This window comes from Dendrobium catenatum, unplaced genomic scaffold (assembly GCF_001605985.2).
Source record: "Dendrobium catenatum unplaced genomic scaffold, ASM160598v2 fragScaff_scaffold_45, whole genome shotgun sequence".
In the NCBI taxonomy this organism is placed as follows: domain Eukaryota; kingdom Viridiplantae; phylum Streptophyta; class Magnoliopsida; order Asparagales; family Orchidaceae; genus Dendrobium; species Dendrobium catenatum.
In genome coordinates, this window is record NW_021318507.1 from 219,012 (window position 1) to 234,190 (window position 15,179).

General features: G+C 34.3%; 1 protein-coding gene across 5 annotated transcripts in view; it reads right to left on the minus strand.

Moving 5' to 3' along the window:
• The window catches only part of LOC110092544 (TATA-binding protein-associated factor BTAF1), a 64,733-nt gene extending 63,560 nt beyond the window's left edge, over nt 1-1,173 (minus strand). For 4 of the 5 annotated variants that reach the window (XM_028693958.1, XM_020817134.2, XM_028693950.1 and 1 more), the window contains exons 1-2: nt 987-1,173; nt 708-784 (exon numbers count right to left, since the gene is read on the minus strand). The gene's annotated coding sequence lies outside the window, so the exon portion shown is untranslated. The other variant, XM_028693953.1, reaches the window with a different exon arrangement.
• Nucleotides 1,174-15,179: the final 14,006 nt, after the last annotated feature.

Below are 15,179 nucleotides of genomic sequence, written 5' to 3' on the forward strand. Positions count from 1 at the left end.
ATGACTACACTTCATCTACATAATCTACAATCTCTAAATTTAATAACTCACTCATGCTATCTTAGACGAAGAACTCTGTTGATATTCTATATATGTAAATGAAAATATCATTAAAATAATATAATTCAAAAAAATTATTGAATTTTAACAAGATAAATTATACAATCAAATGTAGATTCTAAATAAGATATAATTATAGTGCTAAAAATTTCAATGCAACCTAATGTATCACTGACAAAATTCATTTGTCAAAAAAAAAATCATTTTTTTATAAAATCAAGTTACAAAATGGCAAAATATCACTGAAAAACTTCCCTTCACTTTCATTCCCATATGCATCCAACAAAACTCCCTCATATAAGAGAATTTTTTATATTAAGAAATTGATCCCTACCAAATTGTAGCTTGAATATGTATGAGTCATCTCAGAAGTTGATTAACAATATAACTGAGAGTGGAAAATCTTCAACAACAATTACATAATATAATAACAGAGATAAACCAAAAGATAATGCTTCATTTGTTACTGGAAAACATTCACAGCTTACAAGATCAATAAACTGTCGTAAGAGCATTCAAAAAATAATCAGATGAATAATCCCTAACCAACAAAAGCATCAGTAGGTCACAAATAAGCAAGGAAAGATCGTAAGAAATAAAATCATTAAGCACAAATTAATTTATCTTCAGAAAAAAGGCATTCTCACCTCAGAAATTTGCCTTGAGGAAGAATATGAACAAGCCAAACTCCTCGTCGCCGGAACTGAAGCCAAAGCCTGAGGGGCTGTTTGGTATCGGATTTACAGAGGGATTTAAGTCGGATTTACGCTAAATCCAGACAAACGGTTTTTGTGCGCGCGTTAAATCCCGGCTATGGGTAAATCCCGGAATTAAGGATTTACAGCTTAAATCCCGGATTTACTAAACCTCGGTTCTGCGGATTTATGGGATTTGGCCGAAGAAGCGCGCGAAAGGTAGAAAGTTACCTTCACAGCCAGCGAGCTCCCGTTGTTGCTTCCGATCAAAATGTCGTAAATTCCGATCCGACAGGAAGGGAAAGTCGTCGAAGGAGCGAAGTTGAACAGACACGAAGAAGGCGGAGAAGCGACGCGTGCAATCTCTACACCTCCTGCGAAGCAACCAAGCTGAACAGCAACGACGAAAAAAAAAAAAAAGAAAAGATGAGGTAAACCCTAGACGCCTTTAAGTAATTATTGATTAACTTAATTAATATAATTTAAATTATTAATAATTAAGTTGTCAAACAGCTCCTGAGTCGGTCTCGAAGTAGATGCTACAAGAAATGAGGAAATTTAGGGTTCTCAAAGGAAGAGTGGAGAGCATGAGAGACAAAAAAAAGCCAAGAATCTGAAGGAATTTCTGACTTGCGGCAATGCGGAGACGGCTGGCGAAGAAAAATGAGAGAAATGCCTAGAGGTAGAGGTGGATCGTGCAGCAAAACGAATTAACGAAAATAAATACCTTGCATTAGCTTATTTTTTTCTTCTCCACAGCCATCATTTGACCGTACTCTGCAGTCCGGAGTTCCTATTCGAGCCGCTTGACAAGCAGGAGTCGGACCACCACTGAACTATTGGCACGAAAAAAAAAACTGCTTGGGCTCGATAAACTTGGCTCAGCAACTCGACCTTAGAGAGTCAAATCTGAGCAAACTCTTAGGTATGTCAGGCTTAACTTGTTTGCACCCCTAATTTTAAACATGTTGACTTTAATTAAATTGATAGAAAATAAGTAAGAAAATTTTACATAAATTTATTATTTCAAATAGAATTAATTTGTAATTTAAATAATAAATATTAAGTAATTAACTATAAATTTTAACTTAATATAATGTTTAATTTAAATTTATAAATAATGATAAATATAAGGCAATGGTTATGCGTCAAGTAAAAATATTAGTGTATATATATATATATATATATATAAGTGATAGTTAAGTGATAGTTAAGTGATAAATAAAATAATTATATTTATCAAAATGAAATTTAATAAATGCATTGTTTTCAAATTAAAATTTAAAGCTTGTATGATATGAAAGTTAAGTATCAAAAAAAAGTGTGCTAGATTGTTCTAAATCATAGTTATATCATGTGAGTTAATCATAAAAATTATTTGAAATTAAATATAAAGTGTTCATTGTTCCCTGTGACAATCATTTTTTAAATCATATTGTAGCGTCCTAGAATGTTCGCGGCGATAGAGAAATATATAGTTTAACGTTTTAGCTTTGAACAAAGATCCAGCACACAATCAGATAAGAGGATGGTGCAACATTCATAAGAGACGCCACAATTTTTACGTAGAAAACCCTAAAAATGAGGAAAACTATGGGGCTCAGCCCAATTTGAACGAATCCACTAGTATTTGCAATTGATTACAAATGAAGCCCTTCATTGGAGGGAAGGCATTGGCTTGATGTAACAAATATATGTCATATAGAGTGTGTTAAATGATGAAAATATGAAGAATCACTGTTAACGTATTCGTTTGGTCGGAAGGACCATAGTCGGTGGGCGACGGAGGTCGGAAGGACCATAGTCGGTGGGCGACGGAGGTCGGAAAGACCGTAGTCGACGGGAGACGGAGGTCAGAAAACCATTATCTTGCGATAGAGGTCGGAAGGATCATAGTTGGCGGGCAACAGAGGTTAGAATGACTCAATGACCATTATCTTGCAATAAAGGTCAGAATGACTTTAGTCGACGGGCAACAAAGGTCAGAAAGACTGTAGTTCGACGAAAGTCCGATGACGGGTGAAAATTCAGCTCCGTGTAAAAGTTCGGCTACCGATAGAAGTTCGGCGGTAGGTAAAAATCCGAAGAAATTTTGGTGACTGGTAGGAATCCGGTGACAGTCAGAAGTCCGGCATCTGGTAAAAGTCCAATAAAAGATTGGCGATTGGCAGAAATCCACCGATGGGCGGAAGTCCGACATCGAGTAGAAGTCCGGCAAAAGTCTGGTGACTGGCAAAATTCTGGTGATGGGCGGAAGTCCGGAGTCTAGTAGAAGTCCGACGAAAGTCCGACAAAAGTCTAGCGACTGGTGGAAGTTCGATGTCGAGTATAAGTCCAGCGACGAGCAGAAGTCCTACGACGCGCGAAAGTCCGGCGTTGGGTATAAGTCCGATGAAAGTCCGGCGACTGGAAAAAGTTTGATGACGGTCGGAAGTTTGGCATCAGGTAGAGGTCTAGAGACAGTCCAACGACTGACACAAGTTAGATGATGGGCAGAAGTTCGACGTCGGTAGGTGGTCAGGAGATGGTCGAGGAGGAATCGGGTGGCAAGAGACCTCTTTCTTCTCTTGCTTCTCTCTTGCTTGGGCCTCCTTCTCTCTCCTTCGGTCCCTCCTCAATGAAGAATGAGGGGTTTATTTATAGTTTTCTAAGAGTTGCATTGTCAGTAAATAGGAGGAATATCAAGGGTAAATTGGGAGTGGTTTGAATGGGCGATCGATGTTAAATCCCTTAATTATGGATCATTTATTGGGCATTTGGATGTCTTAATGATATTAAAATTCGGCTATATTGGGCTCATTAGATTCGTCTCGTTGAGCCGCTCGATTCGACTATAAGCATTTCATGTTTGGAAATCATTTGATAATCCAAATTTTGGTTTGAACCTTCCAAATGTGCTTCGGGTGTTTGATTTAGACTCATTTGGTCTCAGATTGAGTTGAGTTTGGTGTCGTTTGGTTTGTATTTTCGAGATGTTCAGTTCGGCTGTAAGTTTGTTGAAATCAGAGTGGAGATGGTCTATAATTTAATTTTTTTAAAGTTTCCAACTTGATTTTGCTTCGAGATACGTGCTCGATCTGCATAATTTTTTTATGATGTATCACATATGAATTGGATGGTACATATAAGGAACTAGTTGAAATCCTTATGATGCAAGGGAAAGATAAAATTTTTAAAAATAATGTGAAATGTCATGTGTATACATTGTAATATCTCCAAATGTGAACATGAAGAACTAATGGTTGAGATTGGACAAGGGTTCTAAAATATTTATGAGGTGGAGAATGAACGTGCCTCCATGTAACTTTATTCCAAGATAGAGGGTGAACTCTAATATGCAAGAAGTGTTGGGGGAGATGAGTAAACACCAAAAAGATAAAACAAGTAAGAAAGTAAAAGCAATGGAAAAGTAAAGGACCATAGTATTTAACACGTAAAAATTTAAAATAGGAAAACCCCCACGGAGCCACACCACACTAAGAAATTCACTATGAAAATTAGAAGAAATAAGTAAATATCCCTCTTCTCTCTCACGCTCTCCATCTCTTCTCACATGCATTATTCTCACACTTGTCCTAATTGAAAATGCAAGAGAAACCCAAGCAAAATAACTCTAGGGAACTCAACCCTTCTGAAAATGAGAAAGAAAATTGTCTAGTCTGTCTCGCAGTATTGCGGCGCCAGTTTGGGATATTGTGGCACTCAAGTATTTGTCTTGCACTGTTCCAACGCAGTATCTATACCGCTACGGCGCCTGCTCTCTATCTTCCAACGCTAGGGTGTTCGTGCACATAACGTCGGGCGCTCGGGTACATGGAGTCGGGGCGTTGTGCAAAAAAATTTGCACCCAAGCAGGGGTAAACCCCTCGCACCCCTAGTGAATAGAACAAACTTTGACGTTCGAAACAACAGAATAACCAAATTGATAAACACAATCAGACTTCACACATAACAAGAATGTTATAGAAAATAGAAAAGATATAAGAACCTAGAAGAGACAACACAGTAAATTTAATTGGTTTAGGTTGTTGATAAATATCCATTATGGGAATTAAGATGGGATGAATTCACTATTCTCAATAAATACATAGAAGAATCATTCTCTCCAAACATCATCCTTTTTAAGGTTTTATGTATTCAATTTCAACAGTCTTGTAAATTTTCAAGGTGTGTTATAGGGGTGTCAATTTTGGGTCACGGATCGAGTTTGGATCAAACTCGGAATTGACCCGGCACTGTTCGGGTCAACCCGAACCCAACCCGTTTATACAAATGGGTCAGTTTTTCGGACCCTAACCCGACCCGCTTCGGGTTCGGGTCAACCGAGATGACCCGCTAAATCGATTTTGATGGGACGAATCAGAGGGGGACAGCTTAGGATGACGACAACTACTGACGAAATGGACTCGACAGACATTGGAACGGACGACGGAATGCCGGAACGGGACGGGAAGAGCAAGAGGCAGCGGCAGACACGACGTGGAGGTCGAGCCAGCGGCAGAGTACACCTGGACTCTCCCGAATAGTAGATGGCGAAGAGAAAGTGGTGACTGTCGGTGGGACCACGGGATGACGCGGAGTTACGGACGCCTGGCTTTCTGGCTGACGCGACTTAACGAGACGCAGACGGCGGTCCGCTGAGCTGAAGCGATGCCTGACTCGATGCGAGATGACATGGAGTCTCGTACTGCGGACGGCTGAGCTGACTCGGTTTCCCATTTTCGGGTTAGTACGGGTCAATATCGGGTTTTCGGGTCAACCCAGACCCGACCCATCTTTTCAAACGGGTCAAAATCTTTAACCCGAACCGTTTCGGGTTGACCCGAACCCAAAATTTTCATGTCGGGTTTGAGTCGGATTTTTGTGTCATGTCAAATATTGACACCCCTAGTGTGATAATATTTTAAAACAAGATAAATAACATTTGTATTTGGAGTATCAGGGTTGAGATGGTACTAACACTGATATTGATGTGCAAGACATGGGTGACCAGTTCTGACTATGATGGATAATATGACCCATGTAATAGAATTGGAAGTGATTAGACCTCAATTTGTGGTAGTCATCATACAATCGAATGATTGGTTAGTTGTTTCACCAAAGTGCAACTTGGAGACATGGAAAAGAGTCATTCTAATGGTAGACAACATTATTTGTGTGATGCCCCAATATCTAAATTGAAAAGAATTATATCTTTTTATCTTCTTAATTTTCAATGAGAGCTTATTAGTTTTATAAACAATGAAAAATATAAATTTAATACTATTCTTCCAATTTATACACATATTCCATATCCAAAATATAACATATATAATAGTCATGACATTCAACAAAAATAACTCATCACCAAAGGACATCATAACCACAAAAATAATGAACTAACATAAATATAAAGAAAATTTAAAATTGTCATTCATATCAACCTTACTCCACTAGTTGTTAACCCTTACCTAAAAACATGAGAGAAATCACCTAATGAGCACAAAAGCCGAGCAAGTCACCAAAATCTACATATAAAATTAATGCACAAAATATAAATAATATACAAGAAATCATATCCATGTAAACAATAATCTATCATACATATTATTATCATTTAAATGTCAAGTGAACCAATCTTATCATCTGTCATGCATCACACGTCTCCAACAATACATTATGCATTCACATTAGTACAATATCGGTCTTGTTACTTATCAGTCATATTTTTTGTATCATTCAATAAAGCAACCAACTATCTTGTCAACTAATCTTATCAATTGATCAATCTTATCGATCAATCAATCTCATTGGCTAATCAATCTCATCGGTCAGTCAATCTCCTTGGTCAATCAATCTCATTTTTCAATCAAAATGTTCATATTAAGCATATTTATAACATATGAAAAGTTATTGATGAGGAGCTTAAGGTAAGCTAATATGCGACTTGTTGAGTTTGAAATATGCATAAGTTTTCTTTTATATAAAATTAGAAAAAATCAACTAAATTACGTAAGCATATGTGTCAAATAATAAAGTGAAAGAGTATAGTATCGAACCAACGAAAAAGTGTTCTGCTTAAATAAAACTTAAGTTTTACTACTTATTTCAAATGCATCGCTTATTCTACCAAAAATAAAAACAATGTTTGGAGTTTTTATCACTAAAAGAAAATAAAAACTTGTTAAAAATTTGTATGCTTATAAAAAAAGTATTTTGAACTAATGAATGTAATTAACATTGTTTTCATAATGAGACTCTTAGTTGTATATGTGGATCAGAGCATATACATTCTTAGATCTCTGTTGAGTTTTTATGTGTGAAAAAAAAAATTATGACGTTTCTACAATTTTACTATCTCCATAGAACTTAAAATGTTCAAACATCCTATGTCTAGGCATACCAAAATTTCATTTCAATATTCCTAGTTATTCTAGTTTACCTCCGTCAATGTTGTACATCACACTAAATTTTAACACACATATGATCATTGTATGCATTAAACGAAGAACATGATATATTGAAAACATATTTTATTGCTTATGGAACAAGAGATTATATTAGTACTTGCTATGCTTTTTTACGTCATCAGTCCAAAATTAGAGAATTAGTTAGACATGATATATATAGCAAGCAAACTCATTTTCATTTTATCATTAGAAGAAAAGATACATGAGAAGTATTAAAAAAATTATTACCCAGAAGGATCAAATGATCTTCTCCATACTCCTTCCACCAACTATAGAGTTACTTACACAAACCTGCTAAGATATCCACAAGGAAAGGTATATTGTACTTCTCTAGCCTCCCTTAAACATTACTATAAGGGGGAACTAAAGAAATACAACTAAAATAATAAGAATTCACTCAAGTGACATAATTCTTATAATAATAGAACAAAAAAATTATATATATATATATATATATATATATATATATATATATAAATTATTTAATTTTCACTTAACAGTTATATGGTGGGAACTTCCTAAATTATGAGATAATGTATTTTTAGTAGATTCATGAGAGATTAAATCGTAGAAAATAAAAATCATTAAAAACAAATGTAGAATATATGTTACTTACAATGGTCAAAATAATTTTTATAATAGAAGTAACAGACAAAAAAGTCTCGAATAAACTTCTCTCAGCTCTCTCCTCTTTCTCTCTCTCCTCTCTCTCCTCTCTCTCTTTCCACTTTCCTTTTCTTCCTCAGCAAGGCAAATGAAATGAGCGAGAGGATGGCCAAAATGGAAAGAAATATTTATTTTAAATATATATACAAATATCATTTAGTGTTTGCCACTGCACTGCTACATGTAGATGTCTGGGTTAATATAGAACAGAGTAAGGTTGTGAAAATCGGACCCGACAACAAGCCGGAAGAAGGAGAGGTTCACGGTTCGACCAATTTGATCAGTCGAATCGAGGTTAAACCAAATGACATAATAAATAATAATATTATTAAAAAAGAATAAAATTAACATAAGTTGTTTGAATAAATTTGTGATGCACCTTAGAGGTGAAGATTATTCAATAAGTGAATTTATAATGGTGCATGACCAACATGTAAGGATCATAAAATTATCTCAAAAGTTAGACATGCATTCATCAAATCCATAGTTAACAATAGTATAAGTTATACATTTGTATTTCCTACAGTCATAATACATGGTGTTTTTGTTTTCTCTTTCTCTTTTTTTATTATTATTATTTTCAGGAGATTGAAGAGGAAAGAGCTATCAGAATGCCGTCTAAAATTTTTGTTCGGCAATATTTTCTTTAATTTTGAGACAAAAATATCATAGAAGGCTTAGATATCACGACATATGTATAAAAAATTGGCCTAAATTATGCCAATTCACTGATTGATTACAGTAAAGATATATGCAAATATTTTTTTGGATGGTTGCAAATATTAAAAAAAAAAAAAGCAACACGATGGGAACTAAAACTCGAGACAAAGAATTTGGGCAGAGAAGTGAGATGTACACAAATTGAAAAGTGAAAATAGAAATGAACATAGCATAACTTATGCAACTCTTCGATGAAATCTAGAGAGGCCTTCAGCGTCGATACTACAAGTGGCCCTGGTTTGAGCACTAAATGGTTTTTACTAAGAAGCCGGACCAATTCACAGTTGATCCGGTCGGTCCGGTCCAATTTTTAAAACCTTAGAACATAGAGCAGAGTGTTATTGCGTTCTTGCCGCTAAGCTAAAGTTCAAAATAAATTCATTTTAAATGTTTAGGTCAATACAAAAAGTGTGGTGGTATTTGGCCATGTGGCATCATTAGAATGGTTGTAATATGTGACAATAATTGCAAGCACGTTATGATTGAAATGAAAATTTGTTTAAGATTCAAGTTAAGTGCTCAATTGAGTTTGAGGTATATTGTAGGTGAAAAATGCAAGGGGAAGTTACCATCAAAATATATTAGATGCTTTTCTTTGCTTGGCAAGCAGTAGAGTAGGCAATAAACCTTAAGCTAATCAAGTAGTCTACTCTTAACTTGACTAGTTTGGGAAGCTATAAATGGTACTTCACAATGGCTAGATGGTTTTAATTTATTATTGTGATAACCCCTTTTTCAAATTTGTATGAATCTATCCAAATTATGAAAGTCATCAACATGATCTTGACTTCAAATTTATTGTAGTAGGTAAGCTTAAAAATGGGTGATTAACACCTCCCTAACTATAAAATCTTTTTGTATGTTTAAAGTGATGTTACATGCCATATCAACGTCTTTTTCTTTTTCACCAAAGAGATCTTATCATTGAATCACAAAGATGGATTATAGTTTCAATATGTTTGATGTTATTTTTTGCTAAGAAAATAAAGATGGAAGAAGAATAAGTAACAAAAGTAACAACAAGGGCAATGGCGAAGGAGGCTACTATGAAGTCATTGGCATTGGATGTCACTTTAAAAGAGGTCAACACTCCTACTAAGGCAAAGGGTGAGGATGGAGGAAAGGAAAGAGATAGCAGTTGTAGTTGTGATGAAAGTTCGGTGTAAGCTGTGAGGATGCATAAGTGGTAGTTTTTTATAAAAGTGGTCATGAAAAGGGCATAGTGTTATGCCCCAAATTTAAAGTGTAAGAAATTCTTTTATTTTCTCTTTATTATCTTTGCAGTTCATTCTATTTATTTATTTTTTAGTTGACAACCCATAATCATTCATTACAGCTAGATTGATTTCAGATTCAGAGCTAATTAATTGTATTAAATAAAATAAATGAAGATTAGAAAAATATATCATTATATTTTTATAGTCAATATTTATATTTTAAAGATAGGGTCCTAAACAATATGTAAAACAATCACTACAAGCTACAAAAGAGTGTACTTAGAACCAAAGAGTTGGAAATAGAACTAAAGTAGCATCACTGTATAACCTCACACTGTAGGCTCTTTACCTTTACCTGAAATCATGTAAAATCCCATAATTAGCATATATCCCACTAGGTAACCAAAATTTACCACTAAAATCAATGCAAGGTAAAAGATAAATAATGTGCTGTAAATCATAGAAGAAAATCTATGAATCAATATATGTTATATGTATCAGTCACCTGTGTCAATTTATCAACTTTATTACACATTACATCTCGTTATATCAATTAACCAATCATTCAATCAGTCTTACTTAACCATTCAATCTTATCATTCATTTAATCACCTCAGCCAATCTATCATCTGTAAAGTAATTGTAACAATATTATCTATTATATATAAGTATTCTTATCATTTATCAAATATTCAAATAAGGGTATATTCATTTTGCTCTTGTACTTATGACTCATGATCGGTCTCTCCATATAACTCACAATTAGGGAGCTTCTTATGACTTCCAATCAGTAAATCACATGAATCGGTATCCCTGACTATTTATGATTCACAATCTATCTCCAACTCCTTATGACTCCCATCAGTGAATAAGTGGATCTTGAGGGTACACAAGGGTTATCATATCATATATGTATATGATGTGGGTCTCCGAAAGGATTCCGCTCGTGTGGTTCGAATGCAAAGGGTACGATCACACTGTCCCGTAGGACAAAATGGTCGTAGACCTTTACACTCGGCACAAGCAGGCCGATGGAAGAGCAGATGGTCAACATATGATATAAATCAGTACATCAATTTTATCAGATCAATATCAGTTCAATACATATTAATCACATTAACTATTTTAGTCCATAATATATTTTTGTATTATCATATCAAATCGTAGTACATTATTTTCAACCCATTTTTAATATATATTTTTCCTGCTCATTTCATGTAGAAATTCCAATAAATATATTTAATCAGTGAAAATGCAATAGCATCATACCAAATTATTTAAAATGATGAAATCTATAATATATCAAAAGATGCACTATAAAATCTTGTGAAATCATGAGATAATATATTTTTGAATGATTTAAGAGAGATAAAAATTTATAGAAATCAAAATCATAAAAAATAGGAGTAAATATATGGTTACTTATATCAAATAGAACAAAGTTTATAATAGGAGCGTCGAACAAAAAAGCCCAAGAGAGCTTCCTATCTCTTCTTCTCCCTCCTCTCCCTCTTGCTGTCCCCTACATCCACCACCACCTTCAATAACTATATAGGAGAATTTAAGGATTATAAATAACTCGTATTTTTTATGATTCTTTAGAGTTTAGAGCTCTCTTAGTTCATACATTTTGTAATTCTCACACAAATGTCTTGTTTAGGGATTTTAGGTTCCCTTTTTCATTTTATAACCACCAAGATAGTAAAAACCAAATCCTAAGGATACCTTACCCTTTCTTGACAATTTCTTTTGGATTAGTTTTTTTTTTTGAAGAACTGCTCAATGCATTAATAAATTTGGATTAGTTAATTAACATCATTTTTTACTTTATAATAGTTAGACAGATTAATAATATAATACCCACTATAGAAGGTCTCGAGATAGTTTCATCCACTTTGATTGGGTTTAAGGAGGACTAGGTGTTTGCTATTTATAGAGGAGGATAGCAGAGGTTTCCCACTCTTTAGCATTATAAAATTCAAAATGTCCCAATTCCAACTAAACTAATAGGTTAGTGGGTCGCTATTAAGGGTTTTGTGGATTGTCATTATAGGCGTGTGGAGCCTACTAAGGTGGGATTTTAAGTTAAAATTTACGATGACACGTTAAGCTTAACAACAATTAACTAATTTAATGGATTAAATTTTTATTTTGGATGTTTTAATGACATGTAATTAGGACTTTAATTGACTTATTAATAAGTAATGGTCACTTGTTTACCTTCTTTATAAGCTATGAATTATTTATTTAATTGATATTTCATATAACTTTTTGACTATCTTAGAATTTTTGGGGTACCTATTCTTGTATTTTCCATGTAGTTATCATGCATTTGCTTGAAAGTTTAAACAGCAAAGACCATAGTTCATGTAAGCAATGACTAAAGATGCGAATTTGAATAAATATTTTTATCAAGTAACTTAAATCGAATAACATAATTTATTTCCTCAGAAGTCTTATAAGTTATATTTATATTCATTTAATGAAACTAATTACAAACTCATATGAGAAAGTTTTCCTTTTTCTTAAATTTGAAAATTCACAACATGCGGATGATAAAAGAAATATAAGAACAAATAATCCAAATTGCATTTCAAGAAAAAATGAATATGATTGATGAAATAATCCAAATATAAGAACCCCTATGGCCAAATTGCAATTCTCATCATATGCAGATCTATTGTAATTCATAAAATTATGAAGGAAGAATAAAACAACTCCTTGTGAACTTTATATAACTTTTTTGAGAAAATGATCAAAATGGTCCCTTGACTTTTTATAAAGAATCAAAATGATCCCAAACTATAGTAAATGACCATTTTGATCCCTAAGTCTTTGAAAAGGAATTAAAATAGGCTCAACGTGAGACTATTTTGATTTCTCTTTAAAGAGCTGAGGGACTAAAATAGTCCTTTAATATAATTGATGAAAATTTTGATTTTTATAAAGAGTCAAAAGATCATTTTGAATCTTTTATGTTATTTTATTTATAGGTTATAACATATTGGAATCTCTTATGAAGATATATTTTTTTGTCTATCCTTTTATCATATAGTTGTCTGTAATTTGTATTTCATATATCATACCCCACATCTTAGGATAAAGATTTGTAGTTATTGTTGTAGTTGCGATAACATGTTTTCATAGCCCAAAAATCTTTTCATGTGCTACAACAAAGAATACTTAAATTAGTTTCATTAGTGATAAGGCATCAAATAATTGAGCAAAAATCTCGTGGCAATTTTGAATTGGAAACTTTCAAAATTAAATTCTGGACAATCTGAACTCCGATTTTAATAAACTTATATTCGAACTGAATGTCTCAACCAGACGAACCCGACGACATCAAATTCAACCCAATATGAGCCCAAATGGGTCCAAATCGAGGACTAGAAGCTCTTTTAGAAAGTTCAGATCATAAATTAGATGACCAAATGATCTCCATTTGTGGCATACTTATAGCCAAATCAAGCGACTCGACAAGTCAAATCCAATGAGCCCAAGATTGCTGAATTCTGACATCATTAAGACACTTAAATACTCAATAAATGATACACGATCAAGGGAATCAATATCAGTTGTCCATTCGAACCACTCCCGAAGTGCCATTGTTCTTCTCCTTGTTTACTTGACATTTCACTGCTAGAAAACTATAAATAGACCCCACATTCAACACTAAAGGGGGAGGGAGCAACGAAGAGAGAAAAGGAAGAGAAACTAGAGAATTTTCTTACCAGAAGATTCCTCCTCGATCACCGTCCAACCATCAACCATTGCCATGCTTTTGCTAGACTTCCACTCGATCACAAATTATCACCAGACTCCCGCTTGACCATCAATCGTTGCCAGACTATGATCCGCTCTAACCACCGTCACTTGTTGAATACGATCCACTCTGAAAAATGCCACTTATAGACTACAGACCTTTCGACCACGGCCGCTCGACTACGGTACTTCCAACTATTGTCTCTAATTGATTACTGTCTTTCCGACCACAGTTGCCCGGCTACGGCCTTTCCGACCTTTATTGCTTGCCGACTATGTTCTCTTTGACCAACATCTCCAGACTAAGGTCTCCGCGACTACCATCACTCAACTATGGTCCTTCCGACCATAATCATCGACCGTGGTCCTTCCAACCTTCGTAGCTCACCAACTACGATTCTTTCAATCACTGTTGTCCATCGACTACGGTCCTTATAACCTTCGTCGCCTGCCGGCTACTATTTTTTCGACCACCGTTGCTCGACTATGATCTTTACTATCTCTGTCGGACCCAGACTACGATCCTTCCTGACCTACAACATTGGTGACATAGCAAATATGTCAACACTGATTCTTCACGATCCAGTATGAACCTAACAAATTTAATAAATAGGTGTCAGAGTTCTAGACCCGAACTCGGCCAATTTATTAAATTGGGCAACTCAAACACAACTTTTTTTTGGGTTGGGTTTATGTTGGATTGACGAGTTAGACCATTTCACCTTTAAGGTGAAGATAATTTTGACAATGGAGTTTGTTGTGAAGGCATCACATGATTGGTTTCATGAAGATTATCGGGCCCACGAAGATTAGAATGATAGAGTTAGAACCTTATTTTGAATAATATTCAAATCATATTTGATCCACATTTAAACTAGGTTCGATCTATTTGAATCATGTTGAAATTAGGTTCAAGTTACGATTCAAACTAATAGTCAATTTTGAATCAATTTTAACTAATATCGTTAATGATCAGTTCAAAAAAAATGGTTCATGAATATAAGAGGAATAACGTCATTGAGAAATTATTATTTGCGGAGGACATACCGGAAGAACCGTCTACACTGTAAGTATGTACATTATGTACAAGCAGTGTGTACATAAAATTGTTTTACACTGTGCACAAATTTATACATAATATATACACACACATATTCAATTGTTTCTTCCCATCCAGACTACCCACATAATAATTTCTCTAGGAAAGGAGCCGCTCTCTAGCTAGAGATATTATTCTGTGAGGACTCTGGATGTAGGAAATCATTTTGATTATTGAGTATTTGTTGCTTATTTACTATGTATTTTAAAATACACAATATATACTTACAACAAATCAGAAAAATATAATAAATACTCAATGTATACTTAAAAAACTCATCAAATACTCCCAAATAAAAATTTGCTGAATATTTAATACTCATCTTCAAATATACAGTAAGTAAATAATAAATTCTTTATGTCCCAAATCCGCCCAAATAATTTCTCCTCTAGCTGATCCAGGCAAAAAATAAACGACGATCTCGTATTTTTCTCCCTCCCTGCAATAAACGTCCTACGCGGTTAAATCATCTACCGTCACTGCACCACCGACAGTATAACCAACGGTA